Genomic DNA, 25,528 nt, shown 5'->3' on the forward strand with positions numbered 1-25,528 from the left:
GCACTTCAGCAGCTAGTCTGGCTAGCTCTTCGTTGCGTTTCTTAGCCTCTGCCAACTGCTTTTTCAGTTGACGATTTTTGAGCTCCACTATCGGGACATATCGTTCAGGATTGTAGTACATGTCCTCGTCGTCCCTGGGGGCTGGTGGTCCCCGAGAGTCAGATGAACAACTCCTCTCATCAGGATCTGAATTTAGCATAGGCTGCTTTCCAAGGCGTCGGGGGTACTCAGCTTCATCTAAAATTTCCTCCTCATGAACATTGGGATCATTTGCTGCCATTATTGATTCGGGAGGCTCTCTGATTGAACAGACTCACGCTCGTACTGTTTAATGGCTCTCAATGAAAGCACCAAACTGTTGACGCCATATTTTGTCAACTTAAATAGTAGAGCAATTAAACAATAGAATACTGGTGCAAATGAATAAAGAGGACAACTAGAGGATTTTTATATGGTTCAGCAGTTAACTCTACCTAGTCCACGAGTCTATATTATTAAGACTTGGGAGTTCTCTGGAACTTTTTAGAGAAGAGTTGCCCAGAGTTTTCTCTAGAAATCAGAGAATTGGTCCCTTACAAATGGTGTTTCCTTCGCTATTTATAGAGAAGGTTGTAGAATTCACTCCCACATATATCGAGAAGATATTATGTAAATCAATTAAAATAATGATATTTAATGCATTATTTCTTACATACACGGAAACGTCCCATGAAGATCGGGAACGGATAACAAATTAAATGATATCCCTTAAATATTGGGATTAGACAACAATAAACATGTTCAAACGTAACTGATTATCCCAGATGATTCATCAAATCTTCGAGATCAGTAATTGGCATTGAGCACCTACCTTCGCGCCATGTTCAGAACAAGTAAATGTTGATGATGCTTTCACATCCGAGCTTGCACTTCCCGAGCTTGAGTCATCTCGCCTGAAGGCAATCAGGGAAGTGCCATACCACAATCATTACAAGCTCAGAGAATATTCGAGGCTACACATCCTCAAGGTCATTCAAAGAGGTCCAAAGGTTGGATCATATGATGACTGCATATGTTTCGAGCTCACACCTGACGAGCCCAATTTTCGGGATCATAACTTCTTGTCTTCGAAATCTGGGTGTAACATACCTAAAGGTAAAACTTAAAGCAAAATTCAAAATATAAACACAAAGAATTCAAGAAATTAAGTCAATAGAAGAATAAAATTAGGGAATTCAAACTCATCAACTGTCCACTTTAATATTCATCAATGCAAGAATTACAATCTTTCTTCTTATTAAGATGACATGTTAACTACATCTTTTTATATTAAAGTTATGAAATATAAAAACTCAACCTAGAGTAGAATTTTATATATTTCTATGACAAATTTAGCAGTAGGAGGCAATACAAACAATTACTCAAGACCCACACAAATAATCACGATACTTTCGTTCAATGATCAATTTTATGTCCAATCAATTATAGTATATCAAAATCGCACTTTTCAGGTTTTGATTCAAAATCATCTAGGTTATGAAAATGGATGTCCAATCAATTTTCAAACGATAAAAATAAATTGACAAGATCTCAATAGAGGAAGAAAGACAATAAAACTTTGCTTTAATTCATAAAAGAGTTTCAAGCGATTCAATCAATATCCATAATACAGAAATTAGTTCATGTTCATCACCAAGAAATCCATAAACAAGAAATTAACATAAAGTAAAGATAAAAAGAAAAGAACTTTATGCTGATCCAAGCTCTTCTCCAAAGTGATCCCAATACTCTTCTCCAAGTCTAGGTCTGCAAAAAGTGCTTTTTTTCCTCACCAAAATCGTGATTTAAACCTGATTAGCGTTTCTCCAAAACATAAAATGACCAAAACACCCTTCATTAAAAATCTGTGTTTTCACATTTCTGGACATATTCTACGGCCATAGGATGACATTCCTGCGATTGCAGCTTTTGCTCAGAAATGTTCGTTTTTCCATTTTTTCAGCTTTTTATCGGGATTTCCACCTAGTTTAAATACCAAAACCCCAATCCTTCGGCACCAAAAAACACACTGAAACAAGTGTAAAATAGAAAGAAAAAAACAAACCTGAACACCTAAAACTTCACCTAAAAACACACGAATAAACGAGTCTAAAACTTGTTTATCACTAGAGGATGTCGAAACTGCCTCAGGAAATGTTCGGACACAAATTTGGACAAGCTCGTTTCGAGGCAATGAAGAAGTATGCTAATGCCAGGATGGCGCCTGGAATGCATGTTCATGATCACTTCATCAAGATGAAGAACTACTTTCAAGAGCCAGAATTGCACGGAGCCACCATTGACGAGGAAACTCAAGTGGAACTTATTCTAAAAAGTCTTGCTCCAAGTTTTCTTCCATTCACCACCAACTACTTATTAAACAAACAGATGTACGGAATAACTCAACTCATGAACGAGCTTCAAATTTTTGAAGGTATCAATGGTGGACCAAGTAAGGGACATGACAAGAAGCATGCTGCTACTACTGAGGACGTTCCTAGAAAAGCTAACTTAGCTTCATCCTCGAAGAGAAACAAGAGGAATAAGAGAGAACAAGAAAGGCAAGGCCACAACTACTTCAAAACCAGTTGGAGGTGCTACAAAACCTGCTGTGGCAAAACCCGCTGCTAAGAAAGCCAAATGAGCATGTTTCCACTCCAAGGAGACGGGGCATTAGAAAAAGAATTGCCCAACTCTCAAGGCTAGAGGAACCCAAGGTAATTGTCAATCTTTTGTCTTAGATGCATGTGTTTTGGAAGATGATAATTTTGTATGGATTATAGATTCTAGATCCACTAACCATGTATGCACTTCTTTGCAGCTACTTAGTAATTGGACACCAGTAAAGGAAGGCGAACTGAAGCATAGAGTCAGAAATGGAGCGTTCGTGAACGTATAAGCAAGAGGACAAGCTCGTCTAAATTTTTAAAATAAATATTTAGTTTTAAATAATGTTTATTTTATTCCAAAATTTAGTCAGAATTTAATTTCAGTTTCTTTATTAAATCAACAACATTTTGCTGTAACTTTCACAAGTTTTAATATTTCAATTTCATTGAATGGATGTGAATTGTGTGTTGGATTTATGGAAAATGGGTTATAGCTTTTAGGACCTATCGAACCCTCCGCTTTTAATAATGAGTGATTTAAGGTAGCTAGATCTAGGACTGCCAAATGACAAAAGATCGATAATGATAACATGATGTGTATTTTCCATCTCTGACTTGGTCATATTAACTATTATAGGATCCAAAGACTAACAAAGGTTGGGCCTTTGAGGGAACTCACAATGGGTGACCTACCTGTCTGTGAATCTTGTCTCAAGGGTAAAATGATCAAGCGTCCATTCTCTGCAAAAGGAGAAACAGCCATAGAACCATTAAAGTTGGTTCATTAAGATGTTTGTGGACTGTTGAATGTTCAAGGGAGGGGTGGTTATGGGTATTTCATCATTTTCATTGACGACTACTCGAGATACTCGTGTCTTTATCTATTGCATGGGAAATCTGAAACATTTGAGAAGTTTAAAGAATTCCTTACAATGGCTCATAACCAATTAGGTAAAACGTTAAATATCTTGTGATCGGATAGGAGTGGAGATGTTGGGGTTTTATGCCCTAATTAAAACCCAAATTCTTTGTAATCTCATTTTATTATCAATAAAAGAATAAGAAATTATTTTTTGACTTGGTCAATCACTTTGCTTACATATTTTATTTTCATGATTATTTGATTAATATAAACTTCTATTAAATCCTAAGCATATAGCTAATTGTATTTATAGTGATGTAATCACAGTGGAATATAAATATGATTATATGTTCAAAATAAGTTAGTCCTAAGATTAGTCAGTGCACAGGATTTACACTGACTTGCCAATCTACGATATGATCTACTAACACATTACAGTGTTATGTTCTTTCCAGAACATTAGCAAAGTAGATAAGATCGGATGTATTTGTTACATCGGTGTAGAGTCGAAGAACTTTACTTAGCTAGTTAGATAGTAGTAGTAGTAGTAGTAGTAGTAATAGCTAGTGGTAGCTATAGTATGTTTATTACTGTGGATTTTGGTTCAAGACGGGACTTAGTCGAACACTCGTAGCAACACTTATAGATTTTATAAGTTTGACCTATAGTTTAAGAATATTAATTATAACATAAGGTTTGATTAATATAGCTAATTATAAAGATGTTATTTATTATACAATAAGGTTTAGATAGAACCAATAAGATCATAACACTTGTCATTTGCATGTTTATTAAGAAATTAAGTTTTTTTGAGGAATAGTTTTATAAGAGAAATATTTGAAAACCCCAAAATCTGCCAGCAGCTTTAAAATCGTTATATGACTCGGTCAAAGTTGTTTACCCAATTCAAATTAAGCTGAAAAAGTGCAATTACGTGTATAATATTTCAGCGTATGCCGATATATCGCAGCTCTAGGGGCGATATATTGCCACATGGGGAATACAAAAAACATGTAACTTCGCACGAACGCATCGATGAGCCTCGAGAATATAAGCCTAGGCGATATATCGGCTCTAGGGCAAGATTTTTAAATGGTTTTGAAACCGAGCTCAATTCAACCCTCAACCTCTTAGCAAGCCTCTAAATCTTTTGACCGAGTCTTAAGCCTCTGCTGAACGAATATTCAAATGTTTTTCAATTAAAATTCATTATTTTAAAAGAAGATATTTTCATCCTTGAACTCTATAAATAAGACCTAGTGCCCAGCCATTTCTTTCATTCTTCAAGCTGCTAGGTTTACTTTAGAGTGTTAAACACTTGGGAAGTAAGGTTAATAGTGTGTTTTTCGATATCAAGGTGTAGTTCAGTTCTAGTGCATTCAAAGGTATTCCTATTCTTAGTTCATTTATGTATGTTTCATTAGTTTCTTATAGTTTTCTTTACTCAAATCCTAACTCAATATTTTCCATTCTTGGTTAGGCATTTAAATTCTTTGAAGTTGAGGTTTCTTTTCGGTAAGCTCTTCTTCTCGGTGCTTTAGAGTCATTTCTTTTTCATTTCCTTCTTTTAGAAATACTCACCTTCTCATTGTTGGTTTTAGGAGTGTTCCAAAATCCTGTCCTTGTTCTCACATCCCGATATTGGTAAGGAAAATAGGATAGATTCTATATGTTTATATGTTATGTTTATGTATAATATGTTATATTATGTTTTTATCTAGGGCTCATAGTTGTTTAGTTAGCAAGCCCTAGTGTTTATCATTTTCATGTTTAGAGTTATGATATACCATACCTCAAATATTAGACACAGGACCTAGATAGGTTATCATATACTATCATGTGATCTAACCTACCTCAAATATTAGATAGGGGACATAGATGGTTTATCACATGTCATAATGGTCATTAATATTGTAGTCCTATATGGTATACGTTTTTATAGTCATATGTTTATAGTTTATGTTTATGTGTATGTTTTATGCATTTAGTAGATTTTCCTTGTTGGGCATTAGGCGCATTCCCTTATTTCTATATGTGCAGGAAAATAGTTACGGTGGCGGAAAGATTCTTGGCAACTTGGGATTGTGTATTGAGGAAGAATGGATTCGGTGGATTGCGTGAACGATTCGAGGACGACGTTTATTTCAGTTTTTTTATTATGTTTATATGTATTTTCTGCACTTGGTTTTGTAACAAATTTATTTAAGATTTAAGTTATGTTTTATTTTTAAAACAATGGGACCCGCGTTTGTGTATTTCAACTTTTACTCTATAGTTTTTAATAAAGTTATAAATGTTTCATATGTATGTTTTCTTAAGAATAGTGTCTATGTATAAGCAGTTTTAATGGTCCAAAGTCTAGAATTAGTTGGGTCATTACAATCGGATAGGACCGATATTGACAGTTGATAAGACAAGTAAACATACAGTTATTATCTATTCTAGTCATATCATATAGTTGACCATAGGTCAATTCAATCTCAATTCTGAGTGGTTAGTATTCTAACTAATTGTATTATTTGAGTTCTTTGACTTGTTCGTTACCAGCTTACCCTAGGGACTAGCCCATACTTACATCTTGGGAACTCGGTAGTATAATTGAGTGGGAGTGTTAATCATAGATATGAACATCTATAGCTTCTGATGAAGAAGTAAAACGATAGTTTCCTTTTAGTTTGGTTCAAGGTGTTAAATGATAGAGATCTCATTTCAGTAATTAAATTAGTTTACTGAAATATCATTTACAAGGAACTAAGTGTTTTAAGGAAAAAATACAATGAGGGGTAAAATGGTATTTTAGTCCCATCTCATTGTAGACCGTCTATAGAGGATTGAGTGACAATTATGGTTGTAACGATGGATAATTAATAGCGTATCTATATTTGTTATAGAGCGTTCTATGAATTCGAGAGTGCAATTCCGAGTCTATAGTGGAGTCACGAAGAATTAATAAGTTAGTAAATTTATTTGTTAGATTTATGATAACTTATTGGAGCTTGATTTCATAGGCCCATGGTTCCCATTGTACCTTGGATAAAATCATCTAGATAGTCTCAATTAATTAATTTAATTATCAATTAGAATTAACAAAGTTGACCAGGTCAATTTTGGATAGTTTCACAGAGTTATGTATTTTTTAGAAGAAAAGAGAAATTAGGGCAGATTTATTAATTAAGATAAATTGTTATCGAAATTAATAAATAAGTTTAAATCAAGGTTCAAATTATAAATAATTAATTTGATAAAGGATTTAAATAATTATTTAATTAATTAAATCAATAGAAAATAATACAAGCGTTGATTTTAAGTCTGATGGGCTTATAATCAAATGGAAAATTTCACAGATCTAAAGCCCATGATAATTTTGACCTAGGGCTGTTAATTGGATATTATTTTATTGATTTTTTTAATTAAACTAAATAGCGTAATTGAGTTTATAAAAGGAGTGCTTAGAGAGAAGTCAAAACATAAGTTTGATAAGTAACAAGTCAGATTTTCTGATAGGTTTTAGATTCTCTCTAAACACAAGTCCTTTTCTACGCTTCTTTGTTATTTTCTCTTCTTCTATTTGTATCTATCTCATGTGTTGAGAATTGCCCACACTAGTCTAGATGATTCTAAGGATACGTTGGAAGACTGTGAAGAAATTAGAATAATGGTTCAGCTTCTTGATAATACTCTACGACAGAAAGGATACAAGAGTTAGAGAAACTGAAGGAAGGACTCTTTCATTCCACTGCAAATACTGTAAGTATTCTTATCTTTGTTTCACTTTGAATTCAATTTTAGAAACATGTTCTAGGTTATCTCATATTAATTTTTTTAATATTAGATCTACATGAAAATAAATAAAGATCATGTATAAGTTTCCTAATAGGAGAATACATGGATATGCAATTCCAAGATCATTTAGCTGAGCTTGGGATATTAGATCAACGTACTGCCCCAGGTACTCTGCAACAAAATGGTGTTGCGGAGTGTCAAAACTGCATGTTAATGGAAATGGTTCAGTCCATGATTAGTTATTCAACTCTTCCGACCACTTTTTGGGGACATTCCATACAGACCGCATGTGACATTTTAAATGACGTGCTATCTAACGCTATCTCCAAAACACCCTTAGAACTATGAAATGGTCATGAACCTAGTTTGCGTTATTATAGAATCTGGGGGTGTCCTGCTCACGTCCTGAGGAAAAAGGAAGGAAAGCTAGAACTGCAAACTGAAGTTTTCTTTTTTGTTGGCTATCCTAAAGGTACTCGGGGTGGAATCTTCTATAGTCCACAAGATAAGAAAGTGTTTGTTTCTACAAACACTACTTTTCATGAAGAGGACTACATGTCTAATTTCAAACCTCGTAGCAAAGTAGTCTTGGAAGAAATGCAATCTAACTTAGCTATTCCTACTATTCTTATTCCATCAATGGAAGTTGATGAAAATGAAAATTTTCCTAATGATCTTCCTCAAGTGACACAAGTTGAGATTAATGAGGAAGAACAAGAAACCACAGTTCCAGTTCAGACAGTTACGATGCCTCGTCACAGTGGGAAGGTTTCTTGTACCCTGATCCGCTATCGTAGGGATGGTGAAACCAACATGGTTGTTGGGGACACACATGACGATGATCCGTTGTCTTTCAAACAGGCAATGGGTAGTGTTGATAAGGATCTTAGACTTGAAGCCATGAAACAAGAAATGGAGTCCATGTGCTCTAACTCTGTGTGGGATCTTGTAGAAGCACCTAGTGACTTTAAGGCCATTGGGTGCAAGTGGATCTACAAGAAGAAGATGGGAGCTGGTGGAAAGGTTGAGACTTTCAAGGCTCAACTCATGGAAAATGGTTATACCTAGAGAAAATGAGTTGACTATGAGGAAACTTTTTCTCTGGTTTCCATGCTAAAATCTATTCACATACTCTTATCCATAGTCACAGCTCTTGATTATGAGATTTGGAAAATGGACGTCAAGACAGTGTTCCTTAACGGGAACCTAGCAAAAACCATTTATATGGATCAACCAGAAGGGTTTAAAGTAACTGGACAAGAAAAGTAAGTGTGCACATTGAATAGGTCTATTTATGGACTTAAGCAAGCTTCGTGTTCCTAGAATCTAAGGTTTAATGAAAACATTAAAATGTATGGTTTTGAGTAGAATGTTGCCGAGCCCTGCGTTTACCAACTCAAGGAAAACAACATTGTGGTACTCTTGATTCTCTATGTCGATGATATCTTGCTAATTGGAAACAATGTCAAGAAATTATCAGACATAAAGAATTGCCTGGGAACTCAATTCCAGATGAAGGACTTGGGTGAAGCAAGTTATGTTCTTGTTATCCAGATTTTGAGGGATAGAAAGAATAAAACTTTGGTTCTATCTCAAGCAACTTATATAGATAAGGTGCTTGAGTGTTTCTCTATGAATGATTCAAAGAAAGGGCATTTACCGTCTCGACATGGAATCCATCTTTCTAAAAAGCAGTCTCCACAAACTCCTTAAGAGGAAGATGATATGAGAAGGATTCCTTATGCATCTGTAGTTGGAAGTCTAATGTATGCTATGTTGTTCACTAGACCAGACATCTGCCATGCAATGGGATTTGTGAGCAGGTACTAGACAAACCAGGAAGGGAACATTGGATAGCGGTCAAGCACATACTGAAATATCTTCGACGAACTAGGGATTATACGTTAGTCTACTCAGGTGGAGTTTTGAACTCATTAGGCTATATCGATTCTAATTTTCGGACTGATGTCGATGACAGGAAGTCAACTTCTAGAATGGTGTTTACTCTTGAGGGTGGAGCTGTGATTTGGAGAAGCGTTAAGCAATCCGCGATCTCAGATTCTACCATGGAGGCTGAGTACATAGTTGCTTCTGAGGTAGCTAAGGAAATAGTCTAGCTGAGGAAGTTCTATACAGATCTTGTTGTTATTCAAGAAATGGATAAACCCCTCATTTTGTATAGTGACAACAATGGGGCGATAGCCAATTCTAAAGAACCTCGAAGCCACAAAAGAGAGAATCATATAGAGAGGAAGTACCACATCATCAGAGAATATGTGGCAAGGGGAGAAGTGAAGGTCATGAAGATTGCATCTGAGGAAAATCTTACGAATCCCTTCACAAAGACATAGGGAGAGACAACTTTTCTAAAGCATATAGAGGGATTGGGTTTGAGAGAAATGTCGCATTTGTTTTAAAAGTGCAATTGGGAGTATGTTGGGTTTTATGCCCTTATAAAACCACATTTCTTATGTAATTCATTCATTATCAATAAAGTAGTAGAAATTATTTTGTTCAATCAAATTGTGTTGTTTACATGTTTTATTACATGATTAATTATTAATAATACAATAGTTTATAAAATCCCGAATATATGTATAGTTACAATTATAGTGACTCGGTCACAGTGAATTATAATTGTAATTATATGTTCAAAAGCATTTTGTCCTAAGATTAAATCAGTACACTGGGTTTTTATAGATTGGGTAATCTATGAGAAGATCTACTTACACATATTGTGTGATGTCATATCAAGGGCATTGACTAAGTAGATAAGATCAGATGTATTTTGTTACATTGTATTGGTCCGATATTGATTATTGAAAAGATAAATAAGTATCGTTATTATCTAATCTAATCATACCACAACATTGACCGTAGGTCAGTTCTATCTTAATTCTGAGTGATTAATATTATGCTAATTGTATTATTCAAGTCTTTATATTTGTTCGTTACATGCTTACCCTACGGACTAGCTCATACTTACATATTGGAGATTTGGTAATATAATTGACTGGGAGTATCTATCATAGATATGAAATCTATAGCTTCTGTTTAAGAAGTGAAACGATGATTTCCTTATAGCTTGGTTCAAGTGTTAAATGATAGAGTACTCTTTTTTGTAATTAAATTTACATAAATATCATTTACAAGGAGCTTTGTGGGAGTTAAGGATAAAATACCAATGAGGGGTAAAACGGTAATTTTCACTCGTCTCATTAGTAGATCATCTATAGAGGATTGAATGATGGTTATGGTTATAACAATAGATAATGTATTTACATTCGGTGTAAATCATTCTATGAATTCAAGAGTGCAATTCTGAGTCTATAGTGGAGTCACGATGAACTAATAAGATATTGAGATTATTTGTTATAAATAAACTCACAGTAACTTATTGGAGCTTGAGTTCATGGATCCATGGTCCTCATGTCATCTCTTATCAAAATGAACCTAGTAGTCTTGAATAATTAATTTAATTATTAATTATAAAAATATCATATTTACTAGGTCAATGAAAATAAATAATTTAAAATTATTTATTGATATTTTGTGAGAAAAGAAATAGAATAAAATTTGAGGTTTTTATTGCAAGTCTCAAAAGGAGAGTATTGTAGCAAATTGAGACAATTCTGTTAATATTGATAAATTTGTATTAATATTAATAAAATAAATTAAACAAAGGTCAAAATTATAATTGGTTAAATTTGACAAGTATATAAGTAATTATAATTACTAAATAATTAATATAAAATGGGTAACTAAAACCTATTTTATTTCCTAGCTAGTTGCATATATATACTAGTGTTATAAGAATGCATTAAGTCAGATGAATTTGACAAGGTAAAAATTCACTCCTAATATTCTATACCTAGCCGCTCACTCTCTCTTAGTTTTCTATCTAGGAATTATACTCCCATGTGTTGAGATTTGCCACACAAACACTAGGTTGTTTTAAAGAAAGAATTGGAAGACTGTGGTCTTGTTTCAAAATGGTTTGGATTCCTTGTAATACCTAGCATTCAACAAGGACAAAAGGTTAGGAAATCCAAAGGGTATAGTCATTGTTCTACTATGCATCTCGTAAGTATTCTAATGGTTCTATTATTGTATTTACGTGTCTCTGTAAAATTCACATGCTTGTATGATTTTATGCTTTCTACTATGTGTATTGTTTTGAATATATATTTGTAGGGAGCATGCATATATACTTATATAAATGAGATCCTACACCATGTGTATAAACAATGTAACTCCAAGGATTTGTATGAACAATGATACATGTGCATATTCCATATATTCCTCATGTATTTTCTCTAATCTCTTTCTCCCATAAAATTTGTAATAGAAAATATCTTCCTTCTGCTAGAGATAATGTTATTGCCTAAATGGAAAATAAGAAGTATTACAACTCTAAGTAAATTAATACAAAAGACAAGATGATGATTATATAGGTTTACAACTCTATTGCAAAAATACAAGTAAATATATAAATAAGAAGATGGAATAGAAGAAATCAGAACTCTATGACCAAAATTACAAATAAACTAGAAATAGTAAAGCAAAAAAGGTACAAGAAGATAAAACTTTATAGAAAGAGGAAATAGAAGAAAGATGGCAAGATGAACAATAAAAGAAATAATAAACAACAAGAACAATGAAATAAATCAGTCTCACTTACACAACAAAAGTGAAGAGCATTGGGGATCACCAACTTGAACAAGGTTTGCAACCTTTGTCCAAAAGCTTATTTCCTCGTATCTCAAGCACTAAGGGGTTCTCTCAATATTGGAAATAGTTCATTGGAATAATCAAGCATATTCGTGTATTTCTAGCCAAGTGGAGTAGATAGAAATAGTGTTGTCTTACAAGTAAGTAATAGGCTCCTATGTATAGAGTTTGAGAAACCCTTTGAATTTCAAATTCCACCAACCCCATGGCTATTACCAATGTTTAATTGGATGTTTATGGAACTAAAATGAAGATTTGGGAGTTACTTGGGGTGTTAGAACCACTGAAATTGGCTGAAGAAAAAAAATTGGTTGTCAACACGCCTAGCCACGACCACTAGCCTCTGTCCCCCAGGCCGCGACCAGCGACAATCAGTGGCGGCGGCCACACTGCAAATTTCAGTTTTCTAAAAAATTTCTCAATCTCTTCCCACATGATTTAGTAACCTCCATACACATAATGGGAGTTAAAAACATATATCCAACAGTCATATTGCATAATGGCTTTGTGAAATCCAAACTCAAATTATTTAATCTAACATTACATTATTTAAAAATAATATAGCATTCCCCCACTTAGATTAAATAATCACTTTTTGTAACACTTATTTAATCAATCAAACATTATATTAAAATATAATATTCCCCCACTAGATTAAATAATTACCCTCTATAGAAACCTTTGCATTGATGCATAAAGTAAAATTTCTTTCGACATGAATTTTACCTTAGTGTAATAATCACAAAGTTTGTCAAAATTTTGGTTGCCAAAGCATTGAACCACTATCCCTTGATAACAAACTGGTGATAACACACACACATTAGCCAAAGTGATTTAGAATGTGGAATTCCAAGTCACCTATTTAATAGGATGAACAAATTAATCAACCATTATGAAAATAAATTGATTAACTTTGGAGCATCACCCCCACATTTCTCATATAAAGTGAAAATATCACTTTTAAATAGAAATCTCTTTATTTCTATTAAGTCTTTTATCCTCGAAGATAATTCTAGACTTATAATTCTCAAAGTTCATCATGAGTTATTTAAGCCACATGATAAACTCTTTAATAGATCAAAATAAACAAACCTCATTGTTAGTTTATTTTGATTTATTTACTTGTTAAATCAAGGCACACTTCTTTGAAAGTAACATTCACTTGGTTCGCTTTCTTTTATATATTTCACAAGATGAAATAAGTAAACACAAATACCAAGTGGAAATTAATCACTAGTTTTCACTTTTAGTTGTCTAAATAATCTCAACATCACTTAAACAACTTTTGTGCATTTTCAAAGAGTCTCTTTGAGATTCTTTTGAAAAGACCACTTTGGCATCCATTGATTTTCTCATCAAAATCAATTTGAAGATGTCAATTTTTTAAACACTTTAAATCAAAGAAAATAAACCCTCGTTGATTTTAAACACTTTGATTTCTTATACTTTGGTTTAAAATTATCTCTCCGTTGAGATTAATTTAAACATATCACCATCTTTAACCAAGATGAGTAAAATTCTCTTCATTTTATTCACCATTTGTGTAAAGAATCAAAATTGCTTCTCCAATTTTGTAATGTCTCCTTATTGAGACATTGAATATTTAAGAATTATTGTCTCTACATAATTCTCAAATATTTTATCTTTTTGACCAAACTTTAGACTCCAAACCTTATGGGTCAATATGTCATCCCATAATTTTTTAATTCATCTTGATCCATTTTTCTTGCAATAGCAAGATATAACCATTAAAAGATGCAACCCCCTTAGGTTCATCTTTTCTTATCTCGTAAAATGAGATGCTCAACACTTAAATGAGAAAATTTAAATTCTCAAATGACTTGTTTTTCATTTACCAAATAAATGGTAACTTATCACAACATAATAGGATAAACACATTCCTTTTACTTTATTTATCATATAACACGCTACATTAATATGATAACTCACATATACATATGGTTAAAACCCAAGATATTGAAATATATTCTAATCTAACCAAAATATTTGCAAAAGCAAAGAAGATTAGAAAACACTGAGCTTCATTTATAAAATTTTCTTCTACTCATTTCTATCAATATATGAATGTCATTACATCCTTTAAGAAAAACCAAAGAAGAACATTACCTTATCTTACCATCTTTTCACAAGATTTCTATGGTTTCTCATTCCATTGAAACAAGAGATAATAAGCTTTTGATAGTTAAAGATAATGTTATTGCCTCAATGAAAATAAGAACTATTACAACTCTAAGTAAAAGAATACAAAGGACAAGATGATGATTAAATAAGTTTACGACTCTATTGCAAAAATGCAAGTAATATCGCAGCTCTATGACAAAAGTCACAAATAAACTAGAAATAGTAAAGAAAAAAAGGTAAAAGAAGATACATATCTTATAGCAAGAGGAAATAGAAGAAAGATGACAAGATGAACAATAGAAGAAATAATAATCAACAAGAACAATGAAATAAATCACTCTCACTTACACAACCAAAGTGAAAAGTATTAGAGATCACCAACTTGAACAAGGTTTGCAACATTTGTCCAAAAGCTTATTGGCCCCTGTCTCAAGCACTAAGGGATTCTCTCAATATTAGAAATAGCTCTCTGGAATAATCAAATCTTTTGGTGTATTTCTAGCCAAGTGCTTTAGTGGATAGAAATAGTGTCGTGTTATAAGTGAGCAATATGCTCCTATTTATAGAGTTTGAGATACCCATTAAATTTCAAATTTCACCAACCCCATGACTGTTACCAATGTTTAATTTGATGTTTATGGAATTAAAATAAAGATTTTGGAGTTACTTTGAGCGTTAGAACAAATTGGAAAATTTTGAAAAAAGAAATTGGCTGTCAGCACCACTGACCACTGGTCTCTGTCCTCCAGGCCGCGACCAATGATAATCAGTGGTCGCGGCCACAATGCAAATTTCAGCCTGCAAACTTCAGTTTTCCATAAAACTTCTCAATCTCTTTCCACATGATTTTGTTACCTCCATACACCTAATGAGAGTTAAAAATATGTCTCTAACAGCCATATTACATAATGGCTTTGTGAAATCCAAACTTAAATGTGTAACTCTCAATCTACACATTATTGGGTAATATTTTGGAGTTACAAATTTGTAATTGATTTTGTAACTTCAAAATATGTTACATTTGGGCACACACAAGTATCCAATTTTCTAACTCTCAATAATATGTTAAAAGGTGTGACAAATCACAATTGTGTGACAATTCACATTTTGTCACATTATTTTATTTAACATTCTATTATTTAAAAATAAGATAACACCTTCAGGAGCAAAAACCTAGAATGATGATATTTTTCATTCATTTTGTTGGTTTGATAAAGTTTTTTTTAACAATATTTTTGTTTTTGTGAATATGTGGGATTAATAATGATCTGCGGTTTTTTTTCCTTCTTTTTTTTCATTCAATAAATGCTTGTTGATTGTTGTGATACTGTAAGCAAAATTATTATTCCATATTTTCTCATTCACTACAAGCTTGTATTATTTGGAGCTCATCGTAATGGCATTATGATTCTCTTGTGTTGGTTGTTGCAATATTGTGACATGTATAACTATTCGTAAGCATGCATGAGATGGGGTAGCCTTTATGGAATATTCTACAAAGAAAAACATGTTTTCTCAAATGTATTAATGATCAGAGACCAGACTATTGATGCTTTCACCGCTTTCACATTTAATAAAATTATGAAAACCTCTTACAAATTTAATTATTCCATTTAGTAAACCTGAAGAAATTTCAAAATATATGATTGTTTGTCAATCAATCCATGCTAAATTCCTATCTTATTGTCTCAATCTGTTGAAGTGTTATGTATGAAATATGATTTCTGTTTGGTTCTTTTATTAATAAAGTGTTAATTTAACTAAAGTTCAATGTAGTAAAAGTTGAAGGATATATATGTTTAAATTATGTCATTTAAATTGTTATTGCTTGTTTAATTTATTTTTCTGTCTCATAACTATTAGTGTTTACTTTTCTATATATTTTTGTTTGTACTTTTCTCTGTTGTGATCTAATGAAGGCTATTATTCGTACTTCCAAGGAAGAGTAAGTATATTAGAAATTTTATAGCTATGATATATCATTTCTCCTATTTTTCGTTGAAGAACTTAGATACATATGCCTATAATTCATGGCTTTTAGAAGCAATGTTTGGAGCAGTGACTATTCTTCCTTGGAGGATCATGTCAATTTCAAGAGAGGATAATGGAAAGTGGAAAAATTATAAGGAGAAATAAGGAAAAAAGAATACATCCCTTGAATTAAAAACTCCTTTATCGTTATAGTTATATGGATACTTATAACTTCATTCATGTCAAATACATAATTTGTGATAGATAAAACTGTCTCATTACAAGATATCTGAAGCATGTGTTATGCTGGCAGTAATGATTTTAAAAGGAAGATAATACTATTAAATGGAGTCAAGTATGCATAAGTTGTTTTTGTGCCCATTTTATTGTTCTAAGAGACACATCAAATGTTGGATGATAAAAGTTCGCTTGTGTTATTTGATGAATGATCTGTTATTGATTAGTACTACATATTGTTGATCCATCAATTTATATAGTTTTTATTCAACATTATATCATTCTTTAAAAAAAAAAAAAAAGATAAATAACACAAGACAGAACGTGCCTTGTGTAATTATGTATTTTAAGATTAGCAAGTGATTAAATGCAGAATATTGATTAAGTTGTTTAGAACGATTCCAGCGTTGTTAACACAACTGATACAAGTGTTAAGACAGAAATAGAAAAACAGGTAAAAATCAACACGAGAATTTTTACGTGGTTCAGAAATTATTTCGAATAACTTACATCCACAGGGCCACGCCTAGAGAATAAGTCAATTTGTTAAGAAATAATGTGTACAGAAGCATTGACTTAAACAATGTAAGACTCCTTCTTAAATTATTGCCGCAATCTTATTGTATTCTTCTCTACGAATATGGTTTTGATGAAATGCTGATTCTCTTGACTTTTCTTCAAAGAATAGCGAGTGCTCTCTTCCTCCCAAAGTGAGACTTTGATGAAATCTTTTCCCGAAGATCCTTAGAAACACGTTCACAAGAGATACCACATGTTACAAGGAACAAGATAGATACATGGACAAGTGCACTCGTCACACACACAAAGATTAAGGTGAACAACTTAATCTTTCACCTTAATCTTTACAAAGAAACACTCCTAGAAAATAACAACAAGTGTTTACAAAATACAAAATGGAGGAGGTAATTTTTCCAAAGGCATTTGCAGTGTATTTATAGCTGAGAAAAACGTCAAAGGGCAGAGTCAGCATGATCATCAGTCTTGACTCACTGTAACGAATTTTGTCATTTTTCTTAACCAGGTTTATTTTTTAATCTTTTTAATCCAGAATAGCTCAATCGTTGAAAATACTTAGTCAGAATAAATCAAATATATTATCATTATCACAAGATAAGAGATTTGACTTTCCAAGAGTTCTTGCTATCTATTTATAGCCGAAATGGTCGTGCAATGCAGCCCACAAAATCTGCAAGAATCAATTAAAGAATCATACAGAGTCTTTAAATAGAAAATTCTGCATGCCTTCCAGATTCTCTCTCGACAGATTAAGAAACTGTCTTGATAGCTTGAATGTACTTGGACAATTAAAACGAACATATTCATTCTCGGACAAGGAACTTTCCCAAAATAAATCAAATCATGACTAATTCGTTCAGAGATGAACAGAATAAAATATCTCATAAAAATTATTTTATTTCACCAAAAAACTTTTTTCCAAACAAGGAAATATATATTTTATTTAAATAAAATATTTCTATAAATAAAAATAATCTTTTCAGCTGGAAAAACCATTGTATAATCAAATTGCCAAATGAAAGAATCACAATCAAATTTCACAATTTAATTCTTTAAAAAAAATTTCTTTATTACACAATGTTTCCTTTTACAAAAAAGGAAACTATATTTTTTTAATATTTCTTTTCATAGCCAACCCATACCACGAATTTTGTAAAAAAACAAAATTCACAAGATATTCTTTAATCAATCGACAAAAAGTCTCAAAGTCTAAAAAGGGAAAATAATATTTTATTTAAAAATATATTTTTATAAGTAAAATAATATTTTCTCAGTGAATATCAACATATATGGATGGAATATCAAGTAATAAATTACCATAAATAGATATGATGATTTCTAGATAATTCAGACTTAGAAAACAAATATGGAAAAAACAAGGGCCTCTTTGGCATTTTTTCTGTTTTTTGTTTTCAAAATTGTGTTTTCAGAAATTAGAACAGAAAACAGTTTTTGTAGTTTTAAAAAAACAACAGGTGTTTGGTTAATGTTTTCTAAAAATAATTTTTGTAGTTTTATTTTTTTAAAAAAATCTTAAATAAAAAATTAATAAATATATTTAAAATGAGAAAAATCTTTTAAAAAGTTGTAATAAATAATGAGATAAAGTAACGTGAAATAAAAAGTGATGAAAAATAAGGATAGAGAAAGTGAGGAGAAATTTTGAGGAATAAAAATTGAGGAGAGAGTTAAGACTTAGAAAATTAAGAGAGTTACCATAAACATATATGATGATTTCTAGAGAATTAAGACTTAGAAAACAAATATGTAAAGTACAAGTTGTCGCGACAGATCATAAACCTGTCAGGACAACTACTTCAAACTTGTCAAAAAAATATTTTTGAGTAATAAAATATATTGTCTTATTAAGATAGCTAATTTCTTATTGGACACCTAGATACCTAGTTTTATATATATATATATATATTCTATATAATAAGTGTGTAGATAACGAAAATTCTTATTTTTAAAGATTTTATATTTTTTTAATGTTAACTTTAATTGAATATTCTTATATTTAACATAATATTCTTATATTTAACGGTAATTTGTAAACACTTAAACTTAAATAAAATTAAATAAATAATTAAAAAAAATTAAAATATGATATTTTTGAGATATTTTACAATGATAATTATTTTAAAATAATAAATAATTAAACATATTAAAATATGATATTTTTCAGATATTTTACAATAATAATTATTTTAAAACAATAAATAATTAAACAAATTAAAATATGATATTTTTGAGATATTTTATAATGATAATTATTTAAAATAATAAAATCATACGTTTTCTAACTTAAATAAAATTTAATTAAACTTAACTTACTTATTAGAATAATATTATATTAAACGTATAATATAATCTACTGTGAATTGGCAACAATTGTTTTTTTAAAAAAAACTAGCAAGAAACTTAAATTTAAAATCTACGTATAATATTTAATATTACATTAAACATATAATAAACTTAAATATAAAATCCATATATAATATTTAATATTACATTAAACATATAATATATAATTTGTTGTTGTCATTCTCAAATTCAAAAACTAGAACAAACATAAACTTAAACAAAAATAAATAAATTATTTAATTAAAATATGATATTTATTTATATGATATTAATATAAATTTAATAAAAATAATTAATAAATTCTATAAATAAAACTAAACAAACGTGTATATTGCATGTTGATTGTATCTATTATCTATTCACATTAGAATATGTTTAACCATTTCACATAATTCAGTTTTGTGATTTTTTTATCATTTTCTTTTGAACCCGCTTTAAGGCTTTATATAATCACTCTTTAATTTTTTGAAGATGATTTTCTTAGAGAAATATACTAGATCATCACTCTAAATTTCACATGATAAACTCATTTAATATAAAATATATATTCATACAAAATAATTATTTGATCAGCTTATTCTATGAAATCGATTGTAATAGAACATAAATATTTCACCAATAAATCTCTCACGGAGTTTAAACAATAAAAATTATTCAGAACAAAATGAAAAATAATTAGTCCAATATCAGAAAATTTATGTAACTTTCATTTTTGCATAAAATTGGAATCCAAATATCGCTGCTATTCATTATTATAAATGGACAAATAGTTTAGGTACACTCTTAATGGTTACTACTCATAGATGATTACTTTAATATTAATCATTTTATTAAGATCAATGATCTATATTTATAGTTGTTAATTAATATTTCTAAAAATAAATTTTGATTTTTTCAAATTTTTAGAAGGGTTATCTGATGAAAAACGTGTGCTTATTATGAAAATATAATATTGTAAACTTTCCATTTTTTAAATGCATATCAATTTCTAAATATAGCCAATGTCTCTCATTGGTTGGAAACAACATTAATTATGGCAAAAAAAAAAAAACTAAATTTAAAATTATTGTAGAAAAAAATATTTACCTCTTGGTGACTTGCTATACCAAGTAACTATGTTGTCACATCATCATAATTGTTAGTACTCATCTATGGGTAGTAACCATCGAGAAGTCTTCTATATAAATATATATATATATCAAGTATGTAGATAACGAAAATTCTTGGTTTTAATGGTTTTTTAATTTTTTTTCGTTAACTTTAATAAAATATTATTATATTTAACAGAATATTCTTATATTTAACGATAGATTGTAAACACTTAAAATTAAATAAATGAATAATTAATCAAATTAAAATAGTATATTTTTGAAATATTTTACAATGATAATTATTTAAAATAATAAAACCATATATTTTATAACTTAAATAAAATTTAATTAAATTTAAATTTAATATTATATTAAACATATAATATATAATCTTTTATTGTCACTGCCAAATTAAAAAACTAAAACAAACATAAACTTAAACAAAATTAAATAAATTAATTAAAATAAGATATTTTATGATAATTTAAATAATTAAATCATATTTATTTTAAAATAATAAAGACATACATATCATTTTTTTTTATCTTATAAATTTGTGTGATAGTTTGTTTTTATCAAGTGATTGAAGCTCTTTTTCTTCATCAAATTCATCAAAGGACATTGTGAGATACATTAGAAACTAAAAATAGTTGATGTATGTATACTACTGTCTACATTATGAATTTTTCTATTATTAGTTTATTTCTATTATTAATTTCTTTTTAAATATTATTGTATTTTATATATATATATATCATGTATATGTCAACGTTGTATTTAGATGTCATATATGTAGAGATTGTTGATATAAATATTTATATATACTATAGAACTATAATTCATTTTATTATTTATATATATATTTAAAAAAACAGTGAACCAATATTTATTGAAATTATATACAATATTTACAACTTTAAAACTAAGCAAACGTGGATTGCACGTTGTTTCTGCTTAGTATATAAATATATATATATATATATATATATAGTCTTGTTAATGATGAAATTGAAAACAATGATCGAGCCGGAATTGATAGAGAGAGAGCATTTTTCTTTTTATTTTAGGGGCTTAAATGTAATTTTCTTTCATAAACTTAGATGTTTTTTTTAATTTTAGGGGGCTTTTAAATGTATTTTTTTTCTTAAATTTGGAGACTTTTATTAAATAAAAAAATTACGGGGGGCTTATACTTGTATTTTTTCTTAAATTTGGAGACTTTTTTTAAAAAAAAATTAATGGAGTTAAATGTAATTTTTCTTTAATTTTGGATTTTTTATAATAAAAATATTTAAATACATAAAAAACAATTTTAAAATTAAAAATCAAGTGGTGAAGTCATGAATACAAACTTTCCTATTCAAATTTTCATTTGTTACAACAAAGAATTAGTTTCATGATGGACAATATTTTTTCAATGAATCTAAACTATTTATTCTATAAACATATATATAACAATATAGCAAATATGATAATACACTCAAAATAGTTCAAATTAATTACATCCCAACATGTAACTTTTTTTATTTGTGTACCTAGTGTCAAACCTTAAATTTCGAGACAAATTTATTTAATCTCAAAATGTAGGCTCGCAAAGATAAAGATCAAATGAATAAACAAAATAACCATAAGAGTTTATTCGAGTGTCATAGACATTGATGTCACGTCATTAGTTTGGCTCGATGTAAGGAGTTAGCTCGAAAGGAACGAGTCAAACCAAAGGTTGACCTCGAAGGCTCGAAGGACGGTGATGTGGATAACACTTCAACTGTCAGCTCGAACCATGGTGTAGGCTCAAAAACGTATATTCGGTGAACAACCACTACAAAAAACTGGGCCTATACTGAGAACGAGTTCTCGGTAGAAGTATTTTTAGAAAGGCGAAACTTATTCGCGGACGTGACCCCTTCTTCTTCCTCTTTCCCTTATTTTTCACAGAGTCGACCCCCATTTCCTCTCTCATGAAAAAACCCCCCATTTCCCTCTCACTAAACCTCCATCTCTAGGTCCGATTCTCTCCAAAAATTAGGGTTTTCTCTCTTTTTCTTAAGGTAAAGTATATTTCCTTCATTTATATATATTTATATGTATCTCTATAAAATGGTAACCCATTTTTTTTTTTTTTGATGATTTTTTGTTTGAAGGTGTTGTTGGTGCGATTTTTCTTCCTCCAGTGAAGGAGTTGAAGTTGGCCTGCTCTTTGTTACATCCAAATTTCTAGAATAGAAATTTTGATCTTGAAAGTCATGCTCGTAAAGTGTAAGCTCGAAATAAGTAGGTTCGACATAATCAGCTTTAATGAAAATATCAAGAACAGTCTCACTGAGCAGTAAGTGTGACAACATTGGAATTGGTGAGCTCGGAAACTACGTGGTCTCGGAGGTATTCTGAGATTATAAGTCGAGCTCGAAGTTACAATGACTATGATTCAGCACTTGTATAAATTTCCTGATTCATTTCCTACCATCAGATAAGACAGTTCGAGCCCGGGCATTGTGAGCTCGAAACAGATGATCTAAATAAAGTTATTTGTTAAAAGTCGAGGCGAACCGAGGTAGCAAGCTCATGATGGTTGGTCCATCTCGAAGGCATGTGATTCGAATGTTCAAAATCGCAAGCTAAGTGTGAACATATTTATTGTTATAGAATCTCTATATTTAAGGGATTGGTTGTAATCTGTTATTAAATCCCTAATATCATGGGATTTATACGCGTACATAGTTACTATACATGTTTAATTACATTTATTTTAATTGATTTGTATAATAACTACGTGTTTAATTTCATTTACATTCTGTCCATAATCCTTGAAATTTTAATAATCCTAGAAGCAATGTTAGTAGAACAATTTAATATGGATTTCCTTAATGTTGAAAACAATATGTCTGATACATAAAGTATTTATAGTACAAAAGAAATAGACCTAGACCAAATTATAGAAGAACAAAATAATAGTTCACATGAAGAAGAATACCCTGTTAATATAAATCCAGAATATGAGATATTAAATGAATTTATGGATATTGGAGAATGTCCACATAACTGGGAAATAAATAAGGGAAGCTTATGAAGAGCATGTAGTAATTGTAAATTCTACCCCAGCTATGGTAAAAAAGCAAAATGTAGTAACTGTTTTGAAGAAATGTGCATTAAATGTATTAATAATTTATATCAAACTAATATAGGAGAAGTCAATCAAGTAAATAAAATTAATAGAAGAAAGAATTAGAACACTTGAAAATAGAGTAGCACTATTAGAAGAAGAAATAATAAATTATCAACATATTAATAATACCATTGTTGACGCCGTTTTTTGTCAACAGTGAAAGAAGAGCACGTAAACAATAAACAGTGATGGCCAATATGAATACGATAATACAAAACACGATTTTTACGTGGTTCAGCAGTTAAATCTGCCTAGTCCACGAGTCTTTTTTATTAAACTCAAGATGATCTCTGAAAATTCTTTAAACATGAATTCTTCAGAGTTTTCTCTCAAGATCACAAAATTTCGGTCATTTACAATGGTGCATATCTTCTCTATTTATAGAGAAGATTTCTGAATACTATCCCACACATTTTGGGTAGTTACTCTTTTTATGCAAATAAATTAAATGGCCTTAAATGCCTGTAATCTGATATAAAAGGAAACGTCCCCTGAAGACCAGGGGGCGTATAACTGATCAAATAATATCCCATGATTGTAGGGGATTTACAATAATAAATGTAGACCACGTCTCTTATAGACAACTCATTAGGATATTCAAGGTTATTATCCTATATCACCAAGGCCCTATTCTCCCAGGTCTCCTATTGACTTTTCGAGCTAATAACATCTCCCGAAGCCACATGACTCCGAGATCGTGGGCATCAGGCTCGGAGCCCATGATCCGAGGTTATCCCCTGAGAACAGATGCACCTCAGAGCCTACCTTTCGAGATCGTGGGGATTTCGAGGCCACCATCTTCGAACTCATCTCAGCTTTGCAGGCTCGATGTTTAGTTTTGGAACATACTCCAGACTTTGCGAGTTCATTTATTATGCATCCAGCTTTCGAGGTTACACTTCTCATGGCTCGAAATCTGGGTATAACATTTTGCCCCCTCAAAATTATTTGTTCGAATCCTAAGAGAAGGAAACTTTTGAACTACTCTTTTCGGGAACCGTACCGTCGCAAACTTAAGAATGGACACGCGTCAGTTGGGCATTGCTCATTCATGGTACTTGAGTACCTTGGAAACCTGCCCACGATCATTCGTCTGTCACCTTTTCAGTACCATCATGTCATCGATCCCTGACCGTTGGATTTTATGAGGATTCTGGCCAATGGCTCAGATTAATCCTTTTTATCACTTTTCTCCCTTTATATATTCAAGGTCTTCTTCTTCCTCTTATTTCACACGCATCAAAAACAAAAGAGAAAGGACGAAACCAGAGGCCACCCCAGGGAACTTCTTGCTTGTGCATGTTCTCTCAGCTGAAAAAACAAAAGACCTCCGGTTTGTTCGAGTCCGTGAGCTCATATTTGCAACCTCTCCTTCAGTCAGCAATTTCTCTGCAATCGCCATTATTGTGTAAGTGTCCAATATTTTTTTTCCCTTATCCCAGTTTTTGTTCATATTGTTCTTGTTATCTCTGTGAATGTACCAGTTTATTTTCTTAATACAATACGTTAGGGAATTTTTGTCCGATAGGCTTTCATGTTTTAAGTTTCCCCACTGGGTTTACATCACTGGTTCATACCCAGTTTTGATGTTTGAGCAAGATCTCTTTTTTTTGGGCTTTAAAATTTTAAAAGACATTTCTTATACACCAAGATATCGGGTATAAAACCTTGGTTTTGACGAATGCACGATACCCAAGATTACCTTTTCTGGTTATCCGCCACTCTTTTTCCCCTGATTTTTGGGATTTTAAAAAAAAAGTGTTCACTCTCCTCCTTTTCTCGTGGAACACACGTTCTGACTCTTTAATAAGGGCCTCAGTATCGAGCTCGTTTTGTTCTTAGACTCCAAGCTTGTCCTGTCAAGCTCGTAATTCTTGCATGCACGGCCCTCACCATTTTTTCTTTCTCGCTAGATGTCACAGAATCTGGAAAGACGGTGGGGGTCGTTGCTGGCAATCCCTTATTCGCCCAAAACCCCGAGCCCGGAATCGTTGTTTGCTCGAAATCAACGTCGAAT

This window comes from Humulus lupulus, chromosome 5 (assembly GCF_963169125.1).
Source record: "Humulus lupulus chromosome 5, drHumLupu1.1, whole genome shotgun sequence".
Classification (NCBI taxonomy): Eukaryota; Viridiplantae; Streptophyta; class Magnoliopsida; order Rosales; family Cannabaceae; genus Humulus; species Humulus lupulus.